Raw genomic sequence first — 12,829 nt, forward strand, 5'->3', positions numbered from 1 at the left:
GGAAGTACCTCATTATACTCCTAAGCTTTTCGATTTTAGGCATTTTAGGAGAAGCTTCAAACAGCCTGTCTTAACAGTTCCCCATTTTCTAGGTGTAGATACCTTTATGTAGACTGGGTTTCCCCTAAGTGACCTCAAGCTCAGTCTTTGAATTGTCTTATGATTTGTTATGAAGAATCAAATTTCCCACATCCTGCATTAGGAGCCTTCATTTATAATAAGGGAATATGAATTCAGTACTGCACACTTATGTTTAGTTGCCTAAACATTAACTGGTACTGTATTTCACTTTCAGCCTTCTTAACCCCTTCAAGTCATTTCATTGATTAATTATCATTGTGAAAAATAAGAAAGAATTTTTCATCACTAGTAGTAAGGACCCTGACCACTGCAGGAAGTTTTCTAAGATCTTATGGAGTGTAAACACACGCTCTGCAGCAATTTCAAAGTCTTGCTGTCTTCACTTCTGTAATAATAACCTTTTGCTGTTCTCACGCTTTAGAAACCTCTCTGTCATAGTTATTTTCAGTGGTTCTTACTCCTTCTGTTTCTTTCCTCACCCGATTACATTTATGTTAGAATACAGAACTCATGTTATTTTCTGTCCATATGGTCTTGGTGAGTTAATACCATTTCTAGATTGTTGTACGTGAGTGCTGAGCACTCTCAAATATTTTCTTGTGCATTTCCATCTGGAAGTCAACATCTCACCTCCTGTCTTTCTAATATCTTCTCATAGCAATTTCATAGATTCCTCAGAGCACAAAGAAAATCAAAATTGCCCTTTTTAAATTCTGTTCTTTTGCTTTGCCTCTTTTCTTCAGCATTATTATCCCAGACATTTAATTTTGTTTGAATTGTATGTGTTAAGTAGAAATGGTAATATTTCAAATGAAAAAAAATAGGCCTGCAGCTGTATTTTCCTTCAAAAAATATTTTTATTATTCCTAAGGGTTGGATTATTGAAAGAGGAAAAACCTGTATATAGTTATTTTTATCAATTATAAACATTTCTCAACTATAAATACTATATGGTCTTGACAGTTCAGCCTCCATTGCTTTTGGCAGTAATAAATTCATAATTTTCTCATTTAAACAAAATAATTATTTGTAATATTGCAGTATCTTAACTGTATTTTACTTTGTGATGCACATAAGCAATCTGTTCCACTTTCGTCCTTAAAAAAATTCTGACAGAATCCATCATTTCAAGATCACAGTTGTGCTCTTTACAAGGATTCTGAGACACTTTAAAGTTTCTCTTTTTTATTCTTTCTTCTTCTTTTAGCAAAATGTATTTGATGAACCCAAATTTTTACAATAAATTGACTATCAACTTAAGCATTAATACTTGAAGAATCCTTAAAGATTTTTTTTTATTTTAGTGTGTAAGTAAATTTTGTTAGAGGTCTTTGTGACAATGAGATGCATTAGGCAAGGCACTTTAAAATTTTAATAGGTATTCTCATTTTAATTTTTTTAATTACCTTTCTTTTTCTTTTTTATAAAAGATTAACTTTTATATACAGGATCTGACTTTTTTGTCTTATCCAAATCCATAAATCATAAGAAAAATATCTGAGGAAATTATCTGTAATAAGAGACAGACATCTGTCTCTAATTGTGTTTTGCTTTTATAATTTTAAAATTAATAAGAAGTGTTTACATAAATGTTTAGTTTGTATTTCTTTTTTAGTTTTGAAACTGCTAACATTGTAAGACATAGAAATAGTATGGTGATAAATTCTCAGGAGCAGAACTAACACCTCATGTCATGTCACTTGTCAGTTATGGCTGTGAAACCAGAATAGCTAACCCAAAAGAGTGTCTACTTTGCTTCTTTTGCCAACAGGAAGTATCTTGTTATAAGCAGCTACAGTTTATGGTAGACTGTACATTAGGTATCCCATTGTGTGACAAAGCATGTACACTGCTCGCACTGCATTGGAAAGTGCTTCTATTCCCTCTCCTCATCCCACCCTCCTCTTCCACCTCTGATATATCAATGCCTGCTTGAAAGTCTTAAGATATTTTTAAGATATTTTAACCTGCTAAAGGCTGAAGTTAAAAGAAAGATTTCTTATATCCTTCTGATCTATGGATGATATATACCAACACTTTAAATCTGTTAGCAACCATCATAAACTAAATGATTTCCATCCTGCCATAAATTTTACCAGGAAATCCACAGCAGGATCAGTACAAGGGAAATGTGAAGATCAGAGTTACTCATAGCCACGTTCCCTAGCCACAGATGAAGATTTTTTCATACTTGTTCTCATAACCCTTATTAAACCCTGTGATTCTGAGGATTATTTTTAAAATATTCTGATAACACAAATGAGTTATAGATAATGAATAAATGAATATCCTTTGTGAGTTACCAATTCTAAGGACATATTTTCTCAAATGTACACTTTGAAGTGTTTTGCAAGCTGTTTCTATGGATTTTTTCCTGGATGTCAAACGTGTATTGTGCATAATATTACAAAAATAATCTGGCCTTAATTGAAATACATCAAGCTATTGTGTACTCCATATCAAGTTACAGCACATCTAGCTATTGCTCAGGGTTACTAAGAACTCTGTTTAGAAATTTATCATTTCCTTATGAAAAATAAACTCTTCTAGGTATATTTATGGCTTTGCACTAAGTATTTAAGGGAAGGTGAACTGAATATTAAGTGATAACAACGCCAAACAAGTGGCAAAAATCAAAAGAGTGTCTAATACTTCATAATGTGTAATCATTACGATAAAGAAAATAATCCTGACATTTTCATTTTTCCCAGTTCTAGCAAGTATCTCCACTCTAGTAAAGCATAATCTCTGAAGATAATACAGGCATTTCAGAAAGCAGGACCAAAGTGAAGATGCACCAAACGTTGTTATAAGAAGTTTGTATCTTTCAGGTGTTGCCACTAAAAAAAATCATGCCAGTTATGACAAGATTAGGAAATATGACAACCTAAGAGGATGTTATACTTGGTAGTATTAGGACTAAGAAAAAGTGAGGGATGGGAGTATGAATGACTGAAAATAACATATAGAAGGTTCAGGCCATAATCTTTCTCAGAATATCCATTTCTATATCTTTCGTCCTTTTTTAAAATACCACCACCTTTTCTTTTTCCTTCCCTTCCCCTGCCCTTCCCTTCCCCCAGCACACTGATGAACAGTTTGTAAGTGCAAGGAAGATATTATGGAGTTGCTATGATAATTCATTTTAGTAGCAAACAGAAATGTTATTATTGTAAAATCATATAAATTATGTCAGTAAAACAGAAAGAAAAGAACAAGAAATATTTATGCCACAAAGCCATGTTTTTCACCTACGTTTTCCTTGAATTAAAACTAAATCGATAAATCACTGCTGGATGAAAAAGATGATATCAAAAAAAGCCCAGCAATCTTTGTGAACATAGTTAATTAAGGCCTTTATGTAGAATGCCCAAGACTTAATATATGACCACAAACCTGAAGCCAGACTCAGTATATAAATTCAAGTGGTTTCTGGAAGATGGAAGGAGAAAAGAATTTGGTTCCTTAGAAAGTAGAGTGAGTATTGTTTTCCAGAATTCTAGTTATCTTCTCTGAAAAGTACCTCTACACTAGGTGTAACTGGGTGTTAAATAGCATTAGAACACAGACAATCAATATTCCACTTCCATTTCTACCTGCTGGTCCTGATGCTGGGATTGCTGTGACTTCTCCCACATCCTGACACGTAGGTTGTTACGTCTGGCTCTTCTATTTAAATGTACACATGATGCATGTTATAAATATCATTTTCCATAGTGCAAAATAAAAGTTTTACGGACAGTTGCAAACCATATGTTCTCAAAGAGAAATCTTTTCCAGATGAACTTATGAAGTCAGTTTGGCTTTTTTTTCAAAATTAGTATGTAGCTGCCAAATCTGCATGGAATTCATCATTCGTTTTTGTCACATCTCTAATTCTACTTTGTATGAAAACTAACGATACTAACTTTGAGCTGCAGAAAAAGGAATTCTGATTTCCATTTTTATAGTACGTTTTTCGTTAAAGTCGAATGGCATTCAAAAAAGGATATCTTTACCTTTTTTATTCTATTACATTTGGCTCTATTAAATGAACATGTAAATTTACTTAATACAGAGTAACTAACATACATTAAGGTCCGGGTTGCTTGAATAGACAGAGTAGCATTTTGGAATCAATGATTTCCCCTAATTTAATGAAATTTGCTTTAGAGGATAAAACCATTTACCATTATCCTTTACTACATTCAGTGACCCAGACTGCATCTTCTGCTTGCTAGCTGGTGCTTATTAAAAGGGGGTTTATGATACTTCGATCACTTCACAAGGAATTAGACTGAGAAATCACCAATTTCTTGATCATAATGTGCTACCGATGCCCATGTCTTTTGGTAACTGAGTTTGTGTGTTTGCCTACTTTATGTGTGTGTACAGTTACTAGAATACTGCATATGCATGCAAGGTTCAAGCACGAAAATAACTTTTTGCAGAATTAAGGCCTTAGCAATGGAAATTTCTGTCTTCCATTGCTCCAACAGACACTGTGCTGTGTAGTGAAATTGTCTAATGGTGGGCAGAATCACATGGACCCTAATGGAATTGTTGTTACAAAGAAACAGTATCCAACAGTGTGATTTGCATCATGCTGCGTGAGCCGCCTACACTTTTCAGCGCTTGGTTCTGTGTCTGTAATTTATTGCTCTAGAAACCATTATAATAATCCAAGAAATGCTGAAGCAAGTGTAAAGGAAAGAACACATCACAGTCAGACTGTGATGACTATTTAGACTATTTAAACTCACTCAGCTTGTTTTACATTTGTAGAACAAGTTCTTTTCAATTACCTTTTTTATGCATTTTATTTGGCTTTCTGGTCTCTCTGTGGTTGAGATTAAATACACCATTACACATTTTAAGATAGTTCATGAATGTAACTGCTCAAAAATGCAAAACAAGGCCTAAATATAAAATGGTAAAAGCAAAAATTTCCACTTTGAAGAAAAATCATTACAGATATGCTATTTCGTGCATAAAAAATGGTATTATTCTCATATAAGTACTTCACAATGTATGATAAATATATGCTGAAATATCTCTGTACATCAAACATAAAATTCATTTTGTTAGTCTTTTTAAAAACAATGACATTTAATATATGACCATTGTGGACTTCTCCCTCATTAAGCGAGAGGAATGTAGCCAGGATGGGGGTGTTTTTTAAGCTCAGCCATTTCATTGGTGTAGTGATCACCAGGGGGCTAATATGAGAAAGAAATGCCCCGAGGCTGCTAAGAAGCCCTCAACAGACTGAACTGGGACTTCCAGCTGGTGGCTTGATATCACCTTTTCAGTCTCAATTTAAGCACAGGACATGGCCCATAATTTTTATCCTCTGGAATTTTTATCCTACTTCTTTCAGCACACAGCTTGCTCCTGTGTTTGTACTGTTCTGCAGAATAGAGAACGATTTTTGTCAATATTATTGTTGTTTTATCTTCTGTGGGGTAAAACCAATCATTTATAACTCCACACTTCTTCATCAGGTATCCAGAAACTTCCTTTGACATGAAGAAGCTACTTTAAATATTGGTGTAAGGTTCTGTTTTCATTTCTTGTTCTTCTCTGTTTCTTCTGACTCAGCTAGTTCTTTCCCCTCTCCATTTTCAGTGTCTTTCTTAATTTTCTTAAATACTTCATCTAGAGTATAGCTGACAAAAATGTTTATGTTCTAAAATCCCTTAAACTTTTCTGTTGTAGATTTCAATACCACCTGTTTCCCAAAGTTTTCTTTCCTGTCTGTCACTCACTGATTCCACTCCAATGAACATTTCTTTTCTCTTTCGGCAGAGCTCATTTACAAATCCTAAATGTTCTTCTCTGTCAGTTTACCTCTTTGTCTCTTCTATTACCGTTGTTCTTCATTCCCAGAGCTCTTTTCTGTCACATCCTTTGCTTCTAGCCTGTTACTACCTTTCCTTAAGCTATTTCTGCATTTCATTCATATTTAATGTTTCCACAGTTCTAACATAAGTATAGTCACTTCCTTAACCTCCCAGCATAAGTAATTTCTTCTGCCTGAAATACTGTCTTTTTGAAACCACATATTGCTTTGCTACCATATGCTTACACTTTTCTTGGGGATATTTAGCAGCCAATGTACATTTGCTTCCTTATCCTCTACCTACCATGTCAAGTTATAGAAATATTCATGTTTTCTTAGCAAATGGTAAAAAAACTGGATACACAAAAGAATGATGTACCACAGAAAATTCTATTGTAACCAAATCTCAGTATGGAAGATAAATGCATGTTTATTAGGATACTGGTTCTGAGATTTTTTTTTTTCTGGATTGTTTCCAATAAAATTGTACACAGCAATGGGGCATATAGGAAGGAGTAACTGCTAGCACCAAAAATAATTTAATTTTCGCTGATAGAACCTGAAGGAAACAAATCCCTTAAATATTAAAGCATTTTCACCAACTCAGTAAGGATCTCTTCAGAAGAACAGATACAGACATCAAGGGACTGACCAACTAGAAAATCTAAGGGCAAAATAGTATTTTCATCCTCTCATTTATTTGGTCCTTTGTTTATCTCTGAGAGTCTGGTTCCTCCCTCCCCTCTTCCCCAAGTTTATTTTTTCTTTTGGAAAAAAAATATTGAATAGTCTATTTTCAGTCTCTGAGTGTATGTATGAAATTTAAACATGAAATACAGCAAACTGGAAAAAACACATAAATTTAACTGTTAGAGAAAAATATAGGTGTAGTGATAGCTTTTGATCTTCTGACAGAATATAGGGAATTTGAATCATTATTGTCTAACTTAAGAGAAAGTTCAGAAAATTACTTGTAGGTATGTCGTATTTCTCAACAGAGTCTGATTTCATATGAAGGATTTTTCCTTTGCGCAGAGCACATATAAGCAGCAACGTTGTCACCTTTTTCAGAACTATTAGAAAAGTTCAAGAAGCTATAAACTACAGAGAGACGCAATAAAATAGAAAAAAAATTGTTAACATTATCTATAATTAAACAGATTAACAGCCTACATTTTTATATTTGTTTTGTTTTGTTTTCACCAAACCATCTACCATTTATTTAGGAAATTACAAGAAGATAATAGTAAGATATTTTAATGACCTTAGGATATGGGGTTTTTTTCCTTTGTATGTAAATTTTTTAAAGACTTTCATAATTTACATTGGTTTTGCTTAAAATGTGTCACTGGAAATATTTTTTTCCCCTTCTTTAAATCATTTACATAAACTCCATAAACAGGTGTTCCAGACAAGCCTATAATTTTTCCAAATTGTTGTATAGTCAAATGCATTACTTCGGCAGAGATGGGCTATTGCATTTCTCTCCATTAAATTATTAAAATCTTATTTTTATGAACTTATTAAAATTAAAATAGTTGGTTCAGAAGTGACACTTAGCTTAGGATTCATACTTGGTGTTTTTCCTCTCTCTCTCCAAACCAGGGAAAATGCTTTTCCTTCTGCAGTGCAATCAAGTAAGATCCTAGCTATTTCATATCAGAATTAGCTCATGAACTTTTCTTACACATCAAAGCTTATTTCCAACTTGGCATTAAAATCAGCTTAAGCCATAAGAGATCCTATCTGATGTGGGGCACCATCTGCACCATTTCTAGTACCTTATTGAACTTCATTTCCATTTCTTTATCAGCAGTTTATGAATGTATGTGATATGGAATTCAACATGAACATGTTGAATTCGCCTCAACTTTTACAGGCTACATAAGATAAAGTGTGACTATAGAATTATCTAATTGCCTGTCATTGTTACGCCTGCTGCAAGTATGTGTTTGGGTTTTTTTAATAATGTAGTCCACAGCATTTCAGAAATCCTGAGAATTTATTCTACAGTTTCAGAACATTTTCTCCCTCTTGCCTTACTATTATTTTCCTGAAGTAGTTACATTAGCTCAACTGCTCTTCCCTCTTGGTCACTGATCTTGCTTTGATCCAACATTTGTGCTGCAACTTCAGACCTATTTCCAGAGAACAGACAGATGCCAATACCTGCTTTTATTTACAGAGCCCTTACTACTTAGCCTTGAGTGCAAAGCAGTATATGTGAACATGACGGAATTATGTCACCAGATACCACTATGCCTATGATCAACAAGCGGCTTGAGAGCTACAGTGTAGAGACCTACTGTAGAGACCTGCATGGAGATTAGAAGTGCAGTCCCTTTTGATGGGAGCTGACTTTCAGTAACCTGTTTACAGTCTTGCTTTGAATACTAAATGCTATGTCATAGGGTTCTGCTATGAAACAACTTAATCAGTGAGCCAAAACCCAAACCTGTAGTCCCATCCAGCAGTTGCTATGAGGTAAAAGCAGTTATGAACAAGTTCATGTAAATACTAAATGTATTTCTAATTTAAGGTACTCACTGTTTTCACAGATGGATAATCACCTTAACGGCAAAATGATATAATGATAGGTGGCCAGAGAGGCTACTGTATCCAACCTTATCAGAATATTTTCATTTCAACTCAAAAATTTAATTGCAAACATTTATCCTCATGTGCTCACTGCTGCTTATTTTAATTCATTTTATGAAAATCAGTAAACATCTTTTAAAAATTAATGGTGATCTCGGAGCAAGTCAGCTGGCTTTTGGCTGACCCTGAGATGACTGAAAAGTGGCAGCATATATTATGATTTTAGATCTAGCAGGAGAAGAAAGAAAACACTGAATTTCCATCGCGATTTGTAGGGACCAGATTTTTCAGGCATTTTGTTGACAGAAAATGTCAAATATATGAGCTTTACAGATTTATCTTTAAATTAATTTATGATACATGTAATATGACAGTGCCTCTTCTGATATATCCCTTTGGTGGTATAAATTTACCTGTAACTAAGAAATTTATTGATTGAATTGAGCCATCAACTTCTCTATAGTTCATTTCTTTCTTTTGGTGGAAATATTTCTTATTATTATTGAGTTATTTATAATGACCAACATAAAATAATTGTTAGTTACTTGTATCTACAAATATCATTCTTGAATCCAAGCACTAATAATTGCTGTGTGACTGTGAAGTCTGCATCTATCTTAACATCTTTTTGTCACATCGCAAACCATGCTGATATTGTCAGTTTTTGTAATGCAGTGGTGTTTAGTGATCAATGTAAGTTTCAGGGTTCTTTTGTGGGGCAAATTCTCCAAAATCTAAGTAAAATACCAGAAAGCTTAAAGGCATGCTAAAACTACATCTGACAGGGAGAGGCAATGATCACAGCAGAGAGAAAACCTAGTGAAAATACCGCCTTATTTTATTATTCAAATAGAATGTGATCAGTTACCAGCTTGCCCTTTATCTTCTGGCAATTTTCCATGAACATTACAGTAAGTGAATTCTGAGCAGGAATTTTATTTATTGCACAGCAATGACTGCATAGGCTGTTTCTGTGAGGATGTCTTTTATATAAGGGGCTCGGTGGAAATAAAGATACAAAGGATTAAATCAAAATGAGCAGTCAGATGATGAAAAGTATAAGTGTAAATAAGACAAAAATTAAAACAAAAAGAGAATTTTAGTGGTCAGCAGAAATAAGGAATTGTGACTTGGACTGAACGATGAAACAGGTCTCAGTGATGTGGTTTTGATTGAAGTTACTCAGTGAAATGGAGTTTGCAACTCAAAAAGAGCTAAGGATTTAGATCAGACAGTTAAGAAATATCAAATGTAAAGTAAGGCAAGATGGGTAATGAAGGAAGGAGAAAAGAAGAGAAAAATAACAATTTTATTCATCTGGGGGAAAGCAAACATACAAAGTGTGTAGAGTAAAATGAAATACTGCTCTAAGGAAATCCAAACAGTGTGAAATAAAAGAGTGACTCTCTGCTTTGGTATCTGTCTAGTTCAGAAATGAAAAATACAGTTTTGTTAAGATTATAAGATAATTCAGGTAGAAAGGGGCCTTAGAACACTGTAGTCCAACCTCCAGATTAAAGCTGGGCCAATTATTATTTCAGATTATTATTATTTTAATAATTTTTTTAAAATTATAAAATAGTTTATAATAATCTGACATCAGAAGATGAGAATAGTACCACTCCTATCACAGTTTATAGAATATATATCACTGTATATTTTGTGCTGCTCTGGATTAGCCTGCATGTAACAGCTATCAGACATTACGTTGCTCATTTCATTATTAAATTTTCTTGTATAAATGATACAGGATCTCACAAGCAACTCTAATTCAGAATGGATTGTTGTATATCAAAGTATGCAAGATTCTTGAGCTCTAAAAGAGATTCAACAAGGCATCAGAGTCTGACTTTATTTTATCTATCAGGTTCATCAGCTGAGCTGGGAAATGGCATGTCATATCCTGTTGCCTGCCTTCTGTAACTACTTAATGCTAAATTACTTAAAATATGTTAAACTGAATAGCAAGCTAGATGGAGAGAAAAAGATGGAAATATGAGGAAGTTCAAGGAACAAATGAGGCATGCTAGTCAAATCAAGACAGAGTCAGATAGGTGGCAAAGTTCAAGGGAACAATGAAGTGATACTGGTAGGCGTGGCAGGAATTGGCCTCAGACAGTTGCAACCTATCATCAAGTTTTTTTGTGTATACCCTAAAATGTGAAAAAATACCCAAAAACTTTAAACAGGGTTTTTGAAGGGCAAAATGGTGTATTCATAGTACATGGCAGACAACAGGGTGGGAAGAGGCTGTATCAAAGTTTTACTGATCTTGCAGAAAGATCTCTGCAAGGGACTCATTCATCCACATAACTAAAACTCTTAGTCTCTTTGTACTGAACCCTTCCACTGAACCCTGCCACATCAAACATAGCAAACTTTCAGTGGCTGTCTTTGCCACACTTCATAGAACACCTGGTGTATTAAAAAGATATCTCTTCCTGACTCCAGCAAAGTCACTCATTGTTTATAACACAACATCTGGTTTGGTCTGGTGAAATTCTTTCCATTGGTCAATTCCTTGGATGTTATTTAGTTAGTTTTCATTGTGTGAGATAGGACTTACACATCTTTGAGGATATTTCTGCAGTTCTTTAGTCTAAGAAATACATCATACTTTTATAGCATCCATTATCATGACTGTTTGATAGAATCCTTCCATATTTGTTTTTTGAAAAGTATATCACATGTGCAGAGCCAACCACTCTGTCTATCCTGCTGGAATGTTATATAAGTAATAAGATAAGAAATAAAAAAACAGTGCCTCTGTAATTGGAGGACTGGTGCACCACTTTCTTTCTTGAGGAAAATTATTTTGTAAAAAAAATCCTCACCAGCTCTTTAAAGCAATCTTAGTACAGATTTTCATTGTTCCTTGTAGAAATAGCTCTTAAAACCCTTCAGTTGAAGCTTAATTCTGTTTATTGGTAGAACCATAGCAATGAGTTGCACATTCATACAGGCCTGAGTTTCCCAGCTTCATAGATGATGATTTTAAAGGTCTCATCACATTAGCAGGTAGATTCAGTAAGTGAATGGGAACATATTCATGAGTAGATTGTTTTGCCAGTGAAAAAAAGAAAGGTGTGACAGAAGCTCAGGATATTTTAAAAACTTACTCTTCCTTCCACAAATAACCAACCAAAGAGAAAGGGGCCTTTTCAGCTAAGCCCCCTACTGAGATCTAAAGCCTTGCTTGCAATAAAGAACTACATGCAATGAGTAATCAGATGGCTTTAAAATGCTGCAATGCTAAAAATTTCTGTTTATATCCAGTTTATCAGGGTAATCATCCAGCAGAATTACAAAAAAGGTTTGTTTTCTGGTCTTAGCTGAGTCTCAGGGTATCTTGTAAACCTATTTACATTTCTATATATCTCAGCTTCCCTGTGTTTCAAACAGAATAATAGTTCTTCACTGACTGGGAGACAGTTTTGCAGCCAATCACCATAATGCAGCGTGAAAGTTTAAAAGTATGCAGATTGGTTGAAGAGAATACTTGACAGAATGAAGAATGTCCCTGATACAGGACACTGGTATCCTACTACTAAAATGACCATTTAGGTATAAAAAAAAGACAGAATGTAAACACTGTCTGATTGAATAACACTTATAAAAGGAAAATTAGTTTTTCTTTTAACTAATGATTGAAAATCTCTTAAATCAAAGAATAATTTCACTGACTAGATAAAATGTTTATCCTTCATGTGATGCAGTTTGGGATGGGAGATGATCCAGGGACCAACAACTAAAAGCATAAAATCTGAAGAAAGCATAAATTCTAAAAGAATATTTTTTCTTGATGCTCAGAAGATAGCTATAGAATATTTTTTTGCCACTGAGGCATATTTGAGATGTGAGAAACATTAACAATGAGGAGGGCTTTAGGTCAGGATCACTCTGCATCATAGATGGCATTATCTGCTGATTTAGTCAGCTGAAAACTGCTGAAAAATAATCCTTTTTGTGCCCTTGTCTGTGGCTTTGGCCTAGAGTAATAGAAAATCATCTTTACCTGAGTCAGATAATCATTACAAAACGAATTTTGTTCTTGACTCACAGAAATAATTGGGAGAAAAATATATTTGATTGGTGTGATGAATATTATTTTACGTTAAAGCTTACTGAGATACATAAAATACTAAGTGCTGCTGGTAATTGAGCAACTCTATGCAGCTGTAAATTAGCTGCTTGAATTGAAAACAGATGATTACTGAAAGCACTTTTTCCCCCCTAGAAAACTTGCTGTTCCCCTTTTCCTTAGCATTCACAAGGGGCGTTCAGTTAATCATACTGAGGTCTCTCCCTTAGTGCTGCAGTAGCTGATTA

Source organism: Phaenicophaeus curvirostris, chromosome 4, assembly GCF_032191515.1.
Source record: "Phaenicophaeus curvirostris isolate KB17595 chromosome 4, BPBGC_Pcur_1.0, whole genome shotgun sequence".
In the NCBI taxonomy this organism is placed as follows: domain Eukaryota; kingdom Metazoa; phylum Chordata; class Aves; order Cuculiformes; family Cuculidae; genus Phaenicophaeus; species Phaenicophaeus curvirostris.